At 38.9% G+C, this 20,720-nt stretch overlaps 1 long non-coding RNA gene across 1 annotated transcript in view; it reads right to left on the bottom strand.

Moving 5' to 3' along the window:
* Window positions 1-3,813: 3,813 nt before the first annotated feature.
* Window positions 3,814-20,720, bottom strand: part of LOC132383488 (uncharacterized) — a 124,651-nt gene continuing 107,744 nt past the window's right edge. Inside the window, exon 3 of the long non-coding RNA XR_009508694.1 lies at window positions 3,814-7,874. This is a non-coding gene — a long non-coding RNA (uncharacterized LOC132383488). The remainder of the gene's footprint in view (window positions 7,875-20,720) is intronic.

Raw genomic sequence — 20,720 nt, 5'->3', positions numbered from 1 at the left:
TCCATTATATCTTCAATCTTAATTATTTTAAAGTGTGGTGTAGTTTTGATTATCTGGTCAGTTAATTGTTTATAGGAACAGACAACAAACAAATTAGATGCTATATTTATATATTATTCAGGGTACTTTAAAATTATTTTATTGGCTATAAAGTGCACTGGCACTTATTCGGTCTTATTTTCCAGAACTGATAACTAATTAGGCTTCCAGGCTAAGATCTGTGACTCAACAACTTGTTTATTCTTCCAGTTTTATGCTGTGATACAATTAGGATTCTCTGTACAGAATATAACATACAAGTGAGTGACACAGTACAAGTACAAAGTAGTTTATTTATGCATAGCATGTAGTTTTATATTTATTCTCCTTTAACAAAAATCTTAATTTTAAAATTTCCTTGGATGATGTATCTTAGCTCTTCAAAAATTCAATTCTTGGTGCCACTTTGGCAGCAAAATACTATGTCTCTATTTTTTTGACTTGGCTATTGTCGTTTCTTAGAATGGGTATCTTAGTATTTAATAGTGGCAGCTAATCAAATAGGCCGCTAAACCTGTGATCAGCATTTGGCGATATTCCATTGGCACTTATCCCAACATAGACCCACTTATTCCCTTTTGGCTCATCCAGTGTTTCCCAACAGGGGCGGTTACATGTCCTAAGGTGGTGTCAGGGAAAATATATTCTTTGGGGGGGGGAAACTAGACCTGATCAACTGTTAGTAGAGCGGGCACCTCCAAAAAATAAGGTAAGAAGAACCATAGCTCTGCAGGCAGTGAGCACTCATCGTCACAGCACGCCTGAAACTCGGCAATCTCATCTAACCCTACCAACCAAACAGACATCATTAGGAACACATAAACTAGCACTCAGGGTGCCCAAAAATTCCCCTTGATTCGCAGCGCAGAATGAATCATGCAATTTAACAGTTGATAAGTCAAGTATATCCCTTCGATTTTCTCTACAGATCTACAGAAAACAGGTCACGCAATGATACAGAACCAAACAGTGAAATAGAGCCAATCAGTAAACCTGCCAACCCCAAGAGTTCCTCTTGAATTGTTCAAAGTGACCATGGCTTCATATTTGTGGTCAAGAAGTATCTTAGGGTTATGAAACCTTGTGTGCTTGGTCAATTGTGCTAAATGGAATAGTATAAAGGTAGCTTTCCGAATACCAGCTCTATCCCAACTAACATTCAGATTCCATTCTGAATCCTTGTCAAAGTAATTTTCGCTGTTGTAATCATCTTCATCTTCACCTCACAATTCCTTTTGTGTGCTGCTACCATCATTCCATCTGTGTCAACACATTGCTGTCATCCACATTCATTAGGCATTCCCAGTTTGTGCTGATCTTTTAATTTAGCCCCATTAATGATGGATAAATATGTACAATGTGTTAGCTGCTAACCTAGTGTTAGCCCAGGTGATTCTTCAGGGTGTCCTGACATCAGACTAGCTACTTCCTTGGGGTTGCCCCAGATTTGGGCTTGAACTCTCCCCTTTTGCTACTTGTAATGTTCTGTCAGCTGTCACCTCCAGTGTTGGCCCGGGTTGTCCTCTGAATTGTTATATATTGGAAAACTGCCAGTTGGTGAACTATTCAATAAATGTCATTTTGGTGACATAGTTATCCAATAATTCTGTTTGATGTTTCTAGCCATCCCTGAATCATTTATTGGATGGGCATCTGTTACTTCACATTTTAACAGTCTCTTTTCTGATTTTACTTATTGTTGTTGGTGCCACATTTACTGGGTGGTGTACCTTTGGACCTAGATTTTCCCTCTCATGCACCAATTGTGGTTTTAAAAAAAATCTTGTATATATCTCAGAGTACAGTCATAAATCAAGAGCAATTTTTGTAATCTCTTCAGTGGTCTACGTAAGCTTTTCTTGTAGATCTACTGTAGGGTCTGTTTCTTACATGTACTTCCTTCTGTGGAGAAAAGTGTAGCATTTTTCATACTCATACACAATTTCAAAAAAGTTCTCTTTCTGGGTTAGTGAAACTTCTTGCTGCCAGGATGATGCAAATCCGATAGGCTTGTCATTATGCAGTAGACCTGTTACCAGGCCATTAACATGATCAGCTCCACTAAAATTAGTTTTTTTCCTCTCCTCTTTGTACAATGAGAGACTTGTCTCTTAGCACACAGTTTGCTTTAGAGAGTTTAAATTGACTGTAGCCAGTAGTATTCAGTATGTTTTCAATATTTCTCTCAGATTTGTGTGTTCTGGCACATGAGGAATGAAAAAAATTCACTTATTGGATCAGCCTCAGAAAACTTCTTAGTTCTTTCCTGATCTTTGGTGTTTCCATCACAGCTTTGGTTAGGACTTCATGACTCTGTTTGACTCCACATGTATACTCACTGATACATTGGCATTCCTTCTCTTTAATAATGCATTTGTTAGCATTCACTTGAGTACAAGCTTTCTGATTTTTACCATCACCTCATGGAGATGATAGTTAAGTAATTTGTGAATGATTCAATTGATCAGGTAATCTACTATGCTAGTTTCTTCTTTGCATTCTCTATGGGTCCGATCCATTTTTGCTTAAGCAGATCTTGGTTTACTCTGTGGCAAATGTAGACATTGGAACTTATGTGATCCAAATACTGCATTAAATACTGTTACCATAACAAATATGGTGAACAGATAAGACCCTACATCAAGCTTCATATTCCAGTACCTCATCGCTGAGAACGTTCTTTAAAAAAAATTGACTCATGTCTTTAACCGTCCATTAGATTTCTCTCTCTCTCTCTCTCTATGCAATGGACTTTACATACTCTATAGATTCAATGAGTTTGTCTATTATTCCTTGTGCTCCATGTTAGGGATTATTCTGGAGTTATGAAATTATATGGATAACAGGTATTAATTATAAATGGGAACCAGTCTTGGGGATACAGAATTTGTTTAAAATTTAACTTCAACTGATACTTTGACAACAAAACCAAACTCGCTGTGGGACATTCTGATTCTATACCATGGTAACTATATAGGGTTCCCAACCTGGGGTCTACAGACCCCTTGCTTAATGGTATAGGTCCATGTCATGAAAAAGGGTTGGGAACCCCTGCAATAGATGAACGTTCATGTTAACTGGTTTTCACTGAAATCTTCAGTGAAACCATTAAGTGACCATCTCCTGTATTAATAATATGTTCAACTTAATGTATAGTTCTGGACAAGTCTGTTTTGTCACAATATTCTGGATATTTGTATGTTTCCTCAACACTGTAACAAAGCAAATACATTTTAGGGATTCAAAAGCTCTCAAACCAGTTGCTTGAATTTCCAGCATCTGCAGATTTCCTTGTGTTTAACAGTTCTTTAAATATAGTTGAAAAATTGTACCAATACATTTTTTGCCCAAGTTAACTGTACTCAAGATGTTAAAGTCTAGTAGGTAATTATAGCCATTGAAACAGAGGCTGATTGTTTATTCTTGTCCTTGTATTTGAAAAGTATATAACAAAATCATTGTACTGTTGTGTGTGTGTGGGGGGTGGTGGTAAAGAGAAATGATCCTCCAGAATATCTGCTGTGTCTAATAAGGAACTTTTATTTCCTAACTACAGCTTCCATGAGGCCCAGTTCAGCAGTTACAACACTCCACTTCTTGGAATTCATGTTCAAGCTTCACCTTCAGTACGAATGTATTACATAGCTGTGTATGTGTGTTTGTGGAGGTTAGGAGTGCTGGGTTATATTACTGGCCTTACTAAGAGAGCAATGGTGATGGGATAGTCAAAATTTTCAAAGCACCTGACCTTTTTGAGTTCAAGTTTATTTTTCATTCAACCATACACATGTATGCAGCTGGACAAAACTTTCTTCAGGGAAAACACAGTACATACAACACAAACAATACATATAATATCAACACACTAATATTAACGGATAAAAAGTATTCTGCAGATATACGTTAACGTAAATTTATCTGAACATTAAGGGTGCATTTGATTTAAGCCTGTTTTGGCTCTTATTGAATGCAGAGTGCTTCTCCGTCCGCATGTTATTATCAGTTTTCAATTGTTGGCTTCCCCATCTCATTGCTTACTGTTGTCAAATGTGGCTCTTGACAAATTTCTGTAACTTGATCATGAATTGATTTCTTTCCCTGTGTGTCCTTTAGATTCAGATTGTTTCACGCTGTGGAATTTCACCTCCATATGCTGCTCATTTTACTTTCTTCTTTTATGGATTCCCACCTTCTTTCAGTTTTTCAGGGAACATCCTTTGTAATAAACAGATGTGAATTTGCATTCCTATAATCTTGAATACTCGTGGCTTCCTATGCTCCACCTGTATCTGCAGCCCATGATAAAAAGAGCTGCATCTCACCAAACAAATGTTTTCTGCACATTTAGGTATTCTGCATCCAGCACTTATCTGCTGAATTTTTAAGTTGTCTGGAAGAAGAATATCAGTCTCATCTGTCTTTTGTATCAGGTACTGATATTCCAATTTGTTAGTCCAGTGACTAAATTTTGACTTGTGTTATGTAATGAATTTTTGAAAAAACACATCAGGCTTTTTATTTCTGTTACCACTTTTTGCCCAACTGTTGATATGTCTACAAAAGGCATTTATTGATCTTCCCTTCATTACTCCTGTTTTTCAAAAAACTACATCTTTTTCACAAAGCTTACATTAAATCTTTTCAGCATCAAATCAGTAAAGATGTGACATAGGATTGGAAGATGTTGAATCCTTATGGGTTGAGTTAAGAAACTGCAAGGATAAAAGGACCCTGACAGCAGTTATGTACAGGCCTCTCAACAGTAGCTGGGATGTGGACCACAGATTACAACGGGAAATAGAAAAGGTGTATTAAAAGGGCAAGGTTATGATAGTCATGGGAGATTTCAACATGCAGGTCAATTGGAAACTCAGATTGGCAATGGACCTCAGAGTGACTTTGTTAAATGCCTACAAGGTGGCTTTTTAGAGCAGGTTGTTGTTGAGCCTACTAGGGGATCAGCCATACTGGATTGAGTGTTACGTAATGAACCAGAGGTGATTAGGGAGCTTAAGGTAAAAGAACCCTTAGGAGGCAGTGATCACAATATGACTGAGTTCAACTTGAAATTTCACAGGGAGAAAGTAAAGTCTGACGTAGCAGTATTTCAGTGGAGTAAAGGAAATTACAGTGGTATGAGCGAGGAGTTGGCCAAAGTAAATTGGAAAGAGATATTGGCAGGGATGACAGCAGAGCAGCAATGGCTTGAGTTTCTGGAAAAAATTAGGAAGGTGCAGGATAGATGTATTGCAAAAACAAATAAATACTCAAATGGCAAATTAGTACAACTGTGGCTGACAAGGGAAGTCAAAGCTAATGTAAAACCAAAAGAGAGGGCATACAACAATGCAAAAATTAGTGGGAAGACAGAGGATTGGGACTCTTTAAAAACTACAGGGAGCAACTAAAAGAATCATTAGGAGGGAAAAGATGAAACATGAAAGCAAGTTAGCAAAGAATATCAAAGTGGATAGTAAAAGCTTTTTCAAGTATGTAAAAAATAAGAGATGGGAAATAAATGTGCAAGTTATTTTCTAAATGGGGAAAAAAATCCAAAAATCTGAGATGCAAAGGAAGTTGGGAGTCCTTGTCCAGAACACCCTAAAAGTTAACACAGGTACAGTTGGTGGTAAGGAAGACAAATGCAAGGTTAGCATTCATTTCAAGAGGTCTACCATACAAGAGCAGGGATGTGATGCTAAAGCTTTATAAGCCACTGGTGAGGCCTCATCTTGAGTATTGTGCACAGTTCTGGGTTCCTTGTCTAAGAAAAGATGTGCTGGCATTGGAGAGGGCTCAGAGGAAATTCACAAGGATGATTCCGGGAATGAAAGAATTATCATATGAGGAATATTTGATGGCTCTGGGTCCGTACTCACTGGAATTCAGAAGGATGAGGGGGATCTCATTGAAACCTTTAGAATGTTGAAAAGTCTGAACAAAGTAGATGTGGAAAGGATGTTTCCCATGGTGGGGGAGCCTAGTATTAAGAGGGCACAGTCTCAGGATAGAGGGACATCCATTTAAAAAAGATGCAGAGAAATTCCTTTAGCCCGAGGTTGGTGAATTTGTGGAATTCATTACCACAGGCAGCTGTGAAGCCTGGCTCATTCGATGTATTTAAGGTAGAGATTGATAGGCTCTTGATTGGACATGGCTGAGGAGGGGAAAAAAGGATCAGCCATGATTGAATGGCGGAGCAGACTCAATGAACTAATTGACCTAATTCTGTTCTTATGAATTATGATATTTTATATTGGATAAATTTCAGAAACATATATGAATCCCAAAAAACTGTAATCACCATTTCACAAGAAATATGTAAGTCCAAAACAAGAGTTTAGATGTCAAGTGTACATAGAGGGTGGTGTATATGTGGAGTGAGCTACCAGAAGAGGTGGTAGAGGTTTGGTACAATTATGGCAGTTAAAAGACATTTTACAACTACACGGATAGGAAAAGTGTGGGCCGACTACAGGCAAACGGCACTAGTTCAGTTGGTATGCGCAACTTGGGCCAAAGGGCCTGTTTCTCATGCTCTCTATAAGTGTAATAAATAATAACATAACACAATTAGTAACCTTACCTCTACTTCTTTGACCAGCATGCATAAGAAACCAGCAGATCAGAGTCGTCTGGAGCAGTAATGAGAAAGCTCCCAAGCCAACATCTATTTGAACCAAAGGATCAGTAACCAACGTCAGCGCCGTGCAGGAGACAGATCGACTGGGTGTACATTATGATGATGTTCAGCTCCCAAGATTGCTCAGCTCCCGGTGCAGCATCATGTTAACCAGCCTATCTACTTATCCTTCGAGGGATTGACTGCAAATTTGCAAAAAGGCTAAAGTCAAATATACATTTCTTGTTTACATTTCTGAATGCTTCTAAGTTGACATTGGCTTCCCAGTGCATTGAAGGTTGAAATTGTGCAGGGATTATAACTATTTCACACACAGGTTCAGCACAAACACTTGTACATATTTTTTTCTTCACTTACTTAACCCCTGCCATCATGCTACATTTTGTTTATTTTCCAGAGCAGTTTGTTAGACTTTTGGACTGAGATATATGGTTCAACAAATCTTTTATTCATCTGTTTCATGCTATACGTTCTGCTGCATCATACATTATGGGACAGAAGGTGGCTAACAGGGGAGGCTGAAGGATAGCTTGTGAGTTAGTGCATTCCTTCCATCACAAAATCATGGAGTATTTATCCTCCTGATGCATGTTTTTTTTTTCTTCAATATCATCCTTATGGCTCCTTCTCCATTTGAGCAATTTGGTCACAGGTTCCCAGGAGGCTACTGTAATTCAAGGAAGCATTGTGAGTGCATCTTCAATTCATATTTTCCATCTGCTTGGCAATTTCCAATAACAGAGCACAAAATAGACTCTTCTCTGAAATCCAGCGCAAGGCTTGTGAATAATGTTGCAACCCAACTGCAAATAACTAAGATCTCCCTGCTGGATCTAGACAATGACAGGTTCACTTCTACTTCCAGTGAATTTAGATGACTTTGTAGAGAAAATAGAGGTGCTATTTTTCCAGTTCATTGAGGTGCCTTTTATAGATAGTCTTAGGAACACATAGCAAAAGCTGTTGTTTAGTAGATCATAATTTTGAATCAGGTTTGCATTCTTCAGACTTCAAATTTCCTTTTTTTCCCCAGCCATTGAAAATCCCGGCGAACGTCATCGTTTTCTCGGGCCTTGCTATGCGCATTTATAGCGCTAGGAACACACCTCTCAGAGGATTTTTAGTCTCGCCGTGGTGAGTGCATGGCACGTGCTTTGTCTTCTTCGTTGTTTTAATTAACAAGGTGTAAAAACTAAGGGAAAATAAAGAGGTTAGATTCAATCAGTTATCAAAGCTCAGATGTATCTAAAGTTAAAAGAAACTAATCAGACAGGAACGAGTTCCCGCCCCGCCACGAAGCGCGTGAGCCGTGTGGCAGTTGGGGCGCGCGGGGGGAGAGTGGCAGTTGGGGCGCGCGGGGGGAGAGTGGCAGTTGGGGCGCGCGGGGGGAGAGTGGCAGTTGGGACGCGACGGCGCGGGGCCTGGATCAAAGGCGAAGCTCCGCAGACATGGCGGTAAAGGAATTCGATTGAAAGGCTCTTGGCTCTCGCCTTCTTTTCCACCTGCCCCTGTGATTCTATCCCCACCCTTCCTCCATTAAGTTCGCCTCTCGCCTTCATTGCCCCATCGCACAATCAGCCCATCTTCTCAGATCTCTCACACCCCCCCCCCCATTCAAGTGCCCCCTCTCCGTTATCCCTGTGGCGCCGGTATCGTCGTTTCTCCTTTCATTCAATCTCCTGCGCTTTCCTTTTAACTTAAATGAATTAATCTATCATTTATCGTAGGATTTTTTATCTCCCAATATCTACAAGGACTTGCCGGGAAGTTCAACGGAGGCTTCTTTCGTGTATAGGCGCTCGGTAGATCTGAATATTTCGTGTGCAAGTTAGTCTTAGAGAATATATTGTAGGTTATTAGTGGTGCTAAACTAGCATCATATGTTTTTAACGTAAGCGAATCAACTGGAGGATATACAGCTATTTTCTTTTTCGTCTTGTTAAAACAGTTAAGCTATTGTGGTAATGCAAATGTTAATACCTAGATTGAATTGCATAACCGTATTAATTTCGATGGCTAACGTTTATCAACACCAGGCATGTCACTACTGTTGTAGGTTGTTGGTAATAAATGTACACCAGTTTATCATGAAACGCTTATAATATTACTGAATTTACAACTAAATCAGAAATATTTTATTAGTGTAATTTAATTTCTGCCTTGAGTGCACCGGAAAAACATGCCGAGTTTAAAACATGGGCTCTTTTGCCTGTGTTAGAAAATAGGTTGGAAATTAAATGTACTATGATGGTACAATATTACCATCATATATTTGAGGGACAACTGGGTCGACGATGCAGATTGAGTCCTTATAAAAGAAAGTATTTTTGATTTATCAGGTCCTTGCCCTTATGGACCACAGCTCATAACAGAATTTGCATATTCCCCCCATCTTTGTCCCATCATGTTTTTTATCTTATTTTCTGAAGGTCTATACTTTAGCCCACAACCAATCCACCAGGCTCTTCCCCCTCCCCCAAAATCCTCGACCTTTTAATTTTAACCAGGCCCACCAATCTGCCTTGCAGCCCTGAATCGCTGCCTTGGCCCCTGATCATCTGACCTTCTTAGCCTGTAACTTTAAACTTTGATCTCATAATCTTCCTTGCACCTACACTCTGCCTGATTTATTCACCCTCTGTCCCCTTGACCCTAACCACATACTTTGCATCTATCTGATATCTAGTTCTGATCTTAGTTTTGCTTCTAAATCCAACTTGTCTATATATCAAATAGTACATTTTTTGCATGGAAATTGAGGTAGCCCTCCAGTAATTAAGTCTATAACATTAAGCTCTGAAACTGAAGTAATTGATAGAACACTACCACTATAACAGTATTTGTGCACCTCTTAAGCTCTAGTAGAATTTCTATACCTGATCCCTGAGTAGAATGATTTTTATTAAAATAAAATGTTTGATGCAAGTCACGTGCATATCTCACCTCACTCTCTAAGGATATATTTTCAATAAAACGTGAGAGGCAAGTAAAAGTAAAGGTTACCCTCCTAACATCCATAGGATTTGCTAGGAAGTAAGCAATAGCCTTTTTGTAAATGTAGGTTAGTCCAGCTGTTACTCACCAGAGCACTAACCCTGGAACTCTGCACACTGAGTCTTTGTCAGGTTCAACTGTGCTTTTATAATGGATGGGTAAGATTGGGTGCTTGGAGAAAAAGAGCTTTTTGCTTGATTTAATTAAATGAGTTCAAATGCAGTTAATTTTTTATCTCTCTTAACTTCCTGAACAAAATTAGAAACTTTTCACCAGATGTGAAGACATTTTATAATATAAACCTTGGCATAATTGTCTCACCAACTGACAAAACCGGTCTCCCTTTGGAAAACTGCATCTGGATCTACTGAAAGAAATCATGTGGTGCAGATACAGGCAGCAAAGATTTTCCATTGACTGTAATTAATAATCTGACTGGGGAAAATCTTTCAGATGGCTTATTTAATCAGATCAACCAGTATCTGATGTCTGCAGCCTCAGAGAAGATGATTTCTGATTATCTATCAAAGGAACCATTCCACTTCTTTTAACTTACTATGTCCTTGCAGAGTTCTTTCAGGTACAATTATAGGATGCTGTAGTCAACTGGACAAAAACACATAGATGACTGTTGACTATTTCACTGTGTAAAGAAGTACAACAGAATGAACATGCGCCAAGATGTTCTCAATATTGACAATATAAACATGACAATGGAGACATTCCAAAATATGTATGTTAGTCAACAAGAGCTTACGCTCCAACTCTAGCTAGATTGCAACTACAAATATTGTACATTTCTGTAGGTGCTTGCCAGCTTCTTGGATCTGCCATGGTATTTCATTTATATTTCCTGATATCTTCAATTAGTCTTGGAGGTTGGGCACCAGAAGCCCAGGGTTTGGCTGATGAAACCTAAGGTGAAATGTAGTATTATAACAGTGTTTTAACTACTAGGTTTGTGGTTATACAGTATAAGTCATTAGTAGAATCTGAAGATAATGTTTGGTTTACGCCATCTAGATTATTAGAAGCAATCATGATGTGCTTATGGTACTGAGTTATGCAACATTAGGATGTGGAATTCTAGGAGGAATAGTTGTTCAGGAGCTCAAATCCCCCTTGATAAATTGTGATGGGGAGGAGAAGAAAGAAAATGTTAATGAAGATACTGGTCTTCAGTGCCTGGTGTGCCAGGAGAGATCTTATTGGACTCCTTCAGTTGCTGAAGAGTTTAAAATGAATTTCCCAGTTATCAGCAAATAGCTTCTGATCTTGGGATGACAGGAAAGTCATTGAAGCTGCTGGTTAGGCTAAAGGCCTCCCTTCAGGAATTCCTGTAGTGAAAGCTTGATGCTGAGATGATTGATCTCCAATAGCCTTAACTATCATCCTTGTTAGTTATTGTGTCATTGGCCAAGAGTGCACAAAGACTGAGAAATGCAAAAATAGTTTTAGTAACTACAGATAAGTCAGTTTAATGTAAGTGGGGATAATTATTTAGAAACAATAATTGGAAGAAAATTAACAAATACCTTAAGACATTTGAATTAAAGTGAATCAACATGGGATTGTAAACTGTCATGTTGACAACTTGATTTTTTTTGTGAAGTAACCGGCAAGTTTAAAGAAGAAAATGCATAGTTTGTCTATATGTATTTTAAGAAATCATTTAACAAGATGCAAAATAATTAGCAAAATTGATGGTCATAGAATAGAAAGATGCATCTCATAGATTTTTAAAAATTGTCTTAAGGATAAAACAGTGTTTTGTGATAAATAGTTGTTTCTCAGATAGAAAAATTTTGAAATTTTACGCCTTATTTTCCGTTAGTTACAAATGTAGTACAGCAGACTGTGAGATTGATACCAGCTAGTGATAAGGATTTTATACAGTCTTAAACTGATTTTTCGTTGATGAAGTACTTTTGAGAGTTTGATCATGAAACACTCCTGCCTGAGGAGTGACTTCGATCTGCTCCAATTTGCCTACCATCACAACAGGTCACAGCAGGTGCCATTTCATTTGCTTTTCACATAGCTCTGGAATACCTGGACAATGAAGGTGCATACTTTAGGATGCTCTTCATTGACTACAGCTCCGCATTCAACCCTATCATCCCCTCGAAACTAGTCAGTAAGCTCCAAGATCTGGGCCTTGATACTTCCTTGTGCAATTGGATCCCTGATTTTCTCACCCCAGTCAGTACAGATTGGCAACGGAACCTCTTCAATCAATATCAGCACAGGCTGTATCCTTAGCCCACTGATTGACTTGCTTTATTCTTATTATTGTGTAGCTAAATACAGGTCCAATGCCCCAATGCCATAGGTAAGTTTGCTGATGACACCAATGTTGGCTAAATCAAAGATGGCAATAAATCACATATAGGACAGAGATTGAAAATCTGGTTGAATGGTGCCACAACAATGATGTCTCAATGTCAGCAAACCCAAACAGTTGATTATTAACTCCAGGAGGAAGAAACCAGAGGTTCATGAGTCAGTCTTTGTTAGGGGAACAGGGGTGGAGAGGGTCAGTAACTTTAATTCCTTGACATGATTGTTTCAGAGAATCTGTTCTGGGACCAGCACATAAGTGGCATTACAAAGAAGGCATAACAGTGTCTCTACTTTCTGAGAAGTTTGCGTGGATTCAGCATGTTACCTCAAACTTTGACAAACTTCTATTGATATGAGAGTATCTTGACCGGTTGCATCACAGTATGGTATGGAAATGTCAATACCCAAATACAGAAAAGCCTACAAAAAATAGTGGACGTAGCCCAGTCCATCACAGGAAAAGCCCTCCCTACCACTGAGCACATCTACAAGGAATGCTGCCATCATCCAGGCCAAGCTTTCTTCGTGCTGTTGCCATCTGGAATGAGGTACTGGAACCTTAGGTCCTATACCAGCAGGTTCAGGAACAGTTAATACCCTTCAACCATCAGGCTTCTGAACCTTTATGGATAACTTCACTCACCTCAACTTCCACAAGCTATGGACTCACTTTCAAGGACTGTGCAACTTGTGTTCTCAATATTATTTATTTACTTTAGTTTTACTTGCACAATTTGTCTTCTGTACATTGGTTGCTTGTCAGTCTTTGTGTGTAGATTTTCATTGATTTGATTGCTTTTCTCTATTCCACTGAATATCTGCAAGGAAATTAATCTCAAGGTAGTAGATGGTGACATGTAGATAAAGAAAACAATTGCCATTAGAGTGAGTGCAAGAAAGATTCACTAGAACAGTAATAGTGAATTTGCCTTTTGAGGATATATTGAATAAGTTGGGATTACATTATCTGGAGTTAAGGAGAGTAAGAAATTTTCTCAAATGATACAAAGATTTTTAAAAGGCTGAGAGGAAGATGTTTCTCAGTGTCTGAACATGGGTTACAATCTCCAAATAATGTGTAGGATTGTGATTTTTAAAAATTCTAACTCAGAATGGATAATCTTTGGAATTATTTACTCTTGGGGGTTCCTGGGGCTGCTGTCTTTATTAAAAATACAGATAGATACATTTCTGGATAATAAGAAAATCAAGGGATATAGAAATGATACTGATTTAGATCAACCATGGTCTTAATAAATGTTAGGGAGGTTCATAGGGCCAGGTGCCGCTCTCCCCTTCCTATTTCTTGCATTGTTATATAATCTAATGTTGTCATACCTTTTCGGCATCAATAATTCTTTAACTTATGGCTCCATTTCAGAAACTTATTCAAAAATAATAATCAATGAATTTCAAGAATCTGAGTGGAGTTTAATCCATCGAGAATCGGAGATAATCAACAAAACCTTTTTTGCACAATTCTTTGATCTGAAAAAGCCAAATGAGGTAATAGCCAAATGCTTTTAAATCTTGGGTGTATCCTTTGCCAATATCCAAATTCTAAATTCTTCCTTTCTCTTTAGCTAGCAAAGAGCTTCTGAGATTAGTAAGTGCTATTCTATAATTTTATGAAGTGAATAAGGTGAGCTGGGGCAGCTTGTTTATTAATAACCTTTTAGGGAAGGAAATCTGGTCCATATGTGAAACCAATATCACAACCATGGTTGATTATACACTAAACATTCCAGCAATCCACTTAATTCAATTTAATGGGAACTAAATGCCCATCTTGTGTTCCTACTTCATCACATATAGGAATAAAACATCTTCTATTGCAAGAAGAGGGATAAGATAGGCTTCTTCTCTCTCCTGTTTCTGGTTGCCTCAGTGTGCCTGCTTTGTTTATCTTTAATGTTTTTTGATAATTATGGATTATTATCCTTGGGGAATGCTCCTCCTTGCATCTACTTGCGCAGTTACTGTAGATTTGTCTTTTCCCACCCACTCAACGTCCATTTTGCGGGCCTACTATCGGTATGCTTTGACGCATAATGCCTTATTAACTACCTATCAGCAATGATCCTGTTGACCTGACTTTCTCTTCAGTTCTCGTGTACAATAGATTAACTGATAAAGTTAGTAAACTATTTTAATCACGAGATTCTGTAGATGCTGGAAATCTTGAACAACATGCACAAAATGAACTCAGCAAGTCAGCCAGCTTCCATGGATGGGAATAAACCGTTGTTTCAGGCAGTGCCCTTCATTAGGACTGGAAAGGAAGAGGCTAAAACCAGAATAAGAATATATTTTAATGTTAATTTATTAATCTATATTTCCAACCTTAAACTTATGTTGAAATAACATGACGCTATTTATCTTGTATCTATTAAATACCAAGGTGTATATCTAGCATGTCCAGATTTCCACTCTGCTTCCCACTCTAGACATTCATCCTTCCTAACTTTCAATTCATCTAGGGTGGAAGTGTGTTTCAAGAATTAAGGAAATCAGTAATTATTATAAAAGGTCATCCATTAGTTGCTACCATAAGCATAAACTATCCTTGCTTCTTGATCATTTCCACCTCCAAGATCCTGTGCCATCTTCATGCCAGGATAGAATATTTCATTGTAGATTGTTGCTAGAGTGGAACCATGCATGAAGGTGACAAAAACCTCCCAATAGCATTTAACACCTGTCCAAAAGCTGGAGAATTTGATGTTCAGATGGTTGGGTTGTAGACTACCCAAGTGGAATTTGAGGTGCATTTCCTCTAATTTATGCTTCACCTCACCCTGGCAGTGAAGCAATGTAGAGGGGAATCAAAATAGCTTGCCGCTGGGAGCTCAAGACGGCATGCCATTCTTCATCACTTCCACTAACAGCAATGTAATCCTAGCACCAGCAAGATATTCCTGTCATTACCCCTTTCTGCTTTCTATAGGGATAACTCCATGACTTCCTGGGTCATTCATCCCTCCCCAGCCATTCCTCCCTGTCCCCAAGCATTTCTCCCTACAATTTTAGAAGGTGCAACATCTCTCTTTACACCTTCTTTCTCACCACCATTTGGAGTATGAACAACCCTTCCAGGTGAGGCAGATTCACGTGCACCTCTTTAACCTCGTCTGTTCAATTTGGTATTCTCAATGTGTCCTGCTCTACATTGGTAAGGACAAAGACGGACTAAGTGACTGCTTTGCCAAACACAGGCTGTGTCTGTAGTGGTCATCTTAATGTCCCAGTTACAAGCTATTTTTAATTTCCCTCCCCATTCCTACATCAGCCCATTTGTTTTTGGCCTCTTTCGTTGTCAAGGTAAAGCCAAACTAGAGGAACTGGTTCCACTGATCGCCTTCCATCCATCAGATTATATAATTTGCATCCCTTTGTCTCAGTTGATCACCCCCTTGCCTCTGTCACTACCTCAGCTCTTCATGTATATGTCTCCATCTACCATTAATCTTTACTCAGCTGGATCCACCTATTGCTTGTCAGCTTCTGCTTCACTCCTCCCAATACCTCTTTAGGCCTGCTATTTTCCCTTTATGCTCTCAGTCCTGACACAAGGCCTTGACCCAAAGCATTAACTACCACTTCACCTCCATTGAATCTGCCTGATTCACTGATTGACACCAACAGCTTTATTTTTGCTCCAGATTCCAGCATCTACAACCTCTGATAGTTTGCTACACCCATTGGAAGCTAAAAGATTTGTAGACTACATAGTTCTGCCCTCAGTTCCTGTTTGTTACATCCTGTAAATGAGTAGTATCTTGCTGTCATTAATCCTTAATGGAATTTTTAATTTCCCTATCTAGCCATGTACTTTTGTTTTTATTAGGTTGATCTTGTACGTCTAGCCTCAATTCTAGAATGCGGTGCTAACGTGAATTTCTCAGATAAGGAAGGGCGCACTGTTCTACATGAGGTATAAGGATGTTAATTTTTTTCATATGTGTTAATGGAATTTTAACAACCACACCTTCATATTCATTAGGATAATTCCACAAATTAGAATTAATTAAATAATGTGTTCAAGCTGATCAGGTCTTCATCTAACTTGGTCATGTGATTTTATTAAAAAATCTTAGCTGCAATACAAATCTTCTTATTTAAATTAAATTATGGAAATGTAGCTTTCTTATTCATATGCCTCTATGTCTTTAACACTGGCTTGTGTACTCAATCATGCCTTTCTTTTCTGTATTATCTTTTGCTAAGACCATGATTTATGACTTTTTTATGGATATGTGCTCTTCTAATTAGACCACCAGTTCACTTGATCTCTTTTAATGCAGCCAGCATATTTCCTACAACCACTTCTCAATGACTAGAAGATGTAGAAGCAGAATTAGGCTAGTCATCCCATCAAATCTGCTATGCCATTTGATCATTGTCAATTTACTTTCTCTCTCAACCCTATTGTCCTGCCTTCTCTCCAATCTTTGATCCCTTGGTAATCAAAAACCTATCAACCTCTACTTTAAGTATTTCCAGTGATTTGGCCTTCCCAGCCAGTTGTAATGAATTCCACAGATTCACCATCCTCTGGCTAAAGAAATTAGAACATAGAAATCTACAGCACATTACAGGCTATTCAGCCCACAATGTTGTGCCAACCATGTAACCTACACTGGAAACTGCTTAGAATTACCCTACCGCATAGCCCTCTATATTTCTAAGCTCCATGTACCTATCTAAAGGTTCCTTAAAATACTCTATTGTGTCTGCCTCCACCACCGTTGCCAGCAGTGCATTCCATACATCCACTGCTCTCATTCCTCCTTATCTCTATCTAAAAGAGCATCCTTCTATTTTGAGGTTGGGCCCTCTGGCCCCGGATCCTCCCATTACTGGAAACATCCTCTTCACATCCTCTCTAGGCCTTTCAATATTTAATATGATTCTTCTAAATTCCAGTGGGTACAGGCCCAGAGCCGTCAAACACTCCTCAAACCCTTTCATTCTCAGGATCATTCTTGTAAGTCACCTCTATATCCTCTCCAATGCCTGCACATACTTCCTTAAGTAAGGACACAAATCTGCTCACAATGCTTCAACTGACCAATGCCTTATAAAGTCTCGGCATTATATCTTTAATTATATCAGGTTTTATACTCTAGTCCCCAGAAATGAATGCTAACATTGCATTTAACTTCCTTACTACTGACTCAACCTGCAAGTTAACATATAAGAAATCTGTACCAGGTCTCAAATCAACTTTGCTTCTCTGATTTCTGCAGTCACTCACTGTTTAGAAAATAGTCTATGTCAAGTCAAACTTGAGTTTCTAGAAAGTATTGGGACCTAGGTGCAAAAGAAAATAAAATTTAAAAGTAATACTGTAGCAAGAATTCACTGATAGACCGGACGGAACCCACTGCCTGAGTGCTGCTTCTGCCCGGAACACTGGGGGGACCCCGCAGCATCACACTGACAGTCCGGGAGCAGCGTTGGAATCCACGGTAAGATGCTGAACTTTAAGTAACTTGAGAAACTGCTTCATGGAAAAGAGCACTGCTGTCACTGTACTTGGGTTAGCGCTAGCTTCGTGACGGGGATCATTGTGCGCAGGCGCTTCTCGGAAACGGTGCGAGGTTTTAAGAAGAACTCATGAACTTTCAAGAGGAGCAGCCCAGTTTGAAAACATAACGGTCTATTAGAGAAACAGAGTCTTCATTCAGAGAGGTAGCCAGTCTTATGACTAATGACTGATGGAACTAACAGAACTATCAAACTGCCGCACTTGCGAAAAATAGGAGAAAAAGGAAAAGTTGTTTGGTCATTGTGTGGAATCCGGTTTAAAAAACCTTCAGGTAGGCGCATTCAATCCCTTTCAATTGGGGAAGCTGCACATGTTCAAAAAAGAACAAGAACTCCGACTTGACAGTCTATGCTTTTATTGCCTTTGCCAAAGTGCATGACTATAAACTTCCCTACACTGGATTCTATCTACCTTTTCATTGCACATTGTCCTAATCTTTCCAAGTCTTTCTGCAAACTCCTTGCTTCCTCGGCACTTGCCATTCCGCCAACCTTTGTATCATCCATAAACTTGGTTACAAAACCATTAATTTCATCATCCAGATCGTTAACATGTGTCATGAAAAGTAGCATGCCTAACGGTATTAGTCACTGGCAGCCAACCAGAAAAGGGCTCCATTATTCCTACTTTTTATCTTCTGCCAGTCAACCAATCTTCTATCATGCTAATATTTTCCCTATTATACCATGACCTCACATCTTGTTTAACACCTTGTAAAAGACCTAAACATCCAAATAAACTACATCCACTGACGAATAAACTTTTCTCAGGCCATCAGTCAGTTACAGGTACTGATTTTAACTGACATTTTGATGACAAACTGCCATCTTCATCAGTGATGATGCCTGGACGTGTCGAGTTCAGTGGTATTTTTTTCCATCCCTCCTGATTGGTTAGTCCTCATCCAATCAAGTTTCGGCTGTCGTGCCTTTTTTTACAGTCAAATTCCAACTTAGACCAAGATCTTTGTCTTTTTTAACAATTTAAAGAATTTTAACAAGCTTATGTGGGTCAACAATGACCTAGGAGTCAGGACTGCTGACATTTACACTATCCCCTAAGAATGCAGAGCAGTATATATTCGCCAGACAAGACGCACGGTGGAAACGTGCACGAAGGAGCACAGGAGGTGTATCAGTTAGGGTTACCTGGAGAAATCAGCGGTAGCAGAACGTTGCATTCGCAATGGCCGTACAATTGACTTCAGTGGTATAAAACTACTGTGCCATGTTAATGGCTTTTAGGACCACCTGGTGAAGGAAGCCATTGAAATAAAACTGGAAGAGAAGAATTTTAACAGTGAAGATCTCACTCTATGTAAGAACTGGTATTCGATTATAAACAAGGTGTGATAGCGGAAACCTGATTGGATGAGGACTAATCAGGAGAGACAGATGACAGGGGTATAAATACCAACAGACTAGACATGCCCAGGTATCATCGCTGATAAAGATAGCAGAGTTTGTTATTGAAACATCAATTAAAGTCGACACCTGTACCCATCCAGAAGCCAGAGAAGAGTTTATTTGTCATATGTGCAGGGAAAGCACTAGATCTTTTTTTACATTCACTGACTCTCCTTTGTTTGCCCTACCTGTTATTTTCGCAAAGAATTCCAACAGATTTGTTAGGTAAGATTCCCCCTTAAGAAAACCATACTTTTATCAGTCTTAATAATGGATTCTAACGTTTTGCCAAGAAACCAGGCTAATTGGTTTATAATTTTCAGTCTTTTGCCTCCTTCTCTTCTTAAAGAGAAAAGTAACTTCTGCGATTTTTTCCAATCCTCTGGAACCAATTTGAGAATCTAGTGATTCTTGGAAAATCACTGCTAATGCCTCCATAATCTCTTCAGCTAACTCCTTCAGAACCCTGGGGTATAATCCATCTGGCCCAGATGACTTATCTACGTTCAGACTTTTCTCCTTCCCAAGTATCATTTCATTTGTAACTAGACTCATTTCTGCACCCTGACATGTGAATTTAAAGTATGTTGCCCATGTGTTCCATAGTGAAGACTGTTGCAAAATAGTTACTCAGTTTGTCTGCTGTTTCTTTTTATTCCTCATTAGTATCTCTCCAGTGTCATTTAAAACAATTCTATGTACACCCTTGCCTCTCAATTACATATCTGAAAAAAACATTTCAAATCCTTTTTTTTATATTACCAGCCAGCTTACCTTTGCCTTTAAATTTTTTTTCTCTACTTGTATTTTTAGTTGACTTCTGTTGATTTTTAACCTTGTCAGCTACAGTTCCCTTATCCTCCCTTTTGAATGTTTCTTTGGGATGAATTACCCCTAGAAACTCCAGCCATTGCTGTTCTACCATCATCTCTGCTAGTGTCCCCTTCCAATCAACTTTGGCCAGCTTCTTTCCCATTCCCCTTTAGTTCCCTTTACTCCACTGTAATACCAATACACCTGATTTTAGCTTCTCCCTAGGTGAATTCTGAGGTTATAATCACTGACTCTGAAGGGTTCCTTTACCCTAAGCTCCTTAATCAAGGCTAGTCCATTACACAGCACACAATCCAGAAATGCTTTTCCATATAGGGCTTGACCACATCCATCTTGATCAGCCCCAACTTAATTTTCTAATCTATTTGCATATTGTACTTCCCTATTACCACTGTAACATTGTCCTTTTTACAAGCCTTTTCTGTCTTCTGTTGTAACTTGTACCACACATTCTGGTTATTCTTTGGAGGCCTGTATATAGTTCCATATGGTCTTTATACCTTGTAATTTCTTAACTCTACCCACAAAGATTTTACACCTTTTGATCCTATATCTCTTTCTAAGAATTTGATTTCATTTTTTTAATAACAGGCTTTCCCACCTCCTCTGCCCAGCTGCCTGATCTTTCAATGCGATGTGTATTCTTGGATGCCAAATTACCGGCTGTGATCTTTCAACCATGACCTGGTGATGACCAGAGTCCTACCTGCCAATGATCTACCTTGTTTCATATACTGTGTACGTTCTCTCAACCATGACCTGGTGATGACCAGAGTCCTACCTGCCAATGATCTACCTTGTTTCATATACTGTGTACGTTCTCTCAACCATGACCTGGTGATGACCAGAGTCCTACCTGCCAGTGTCCTACCTTGTTTCATATACTGTGTACGTTCAATCCTGCATTCAC

Source organism: Hypanus sabinus, chromosome 30 (genome assembly GCF_030144855.1).
Source record: "Hypanus sabinus isolate sHypSab1 chromosome 30, sHypSab1.hap1, whole genome shotgun sequence".
In the NCBI taxonomy this organism is placed as follows: domain Eukaryota; kingdom Metazoa; phylum Chordata; class Chondrichthyes; order Myliobatiformes; family Dasyatidae; genus Hypanus; species Hypanus sabinus.
This window is presented reverse-complemented; position numbering and strand designations above follow the sequence as displayed.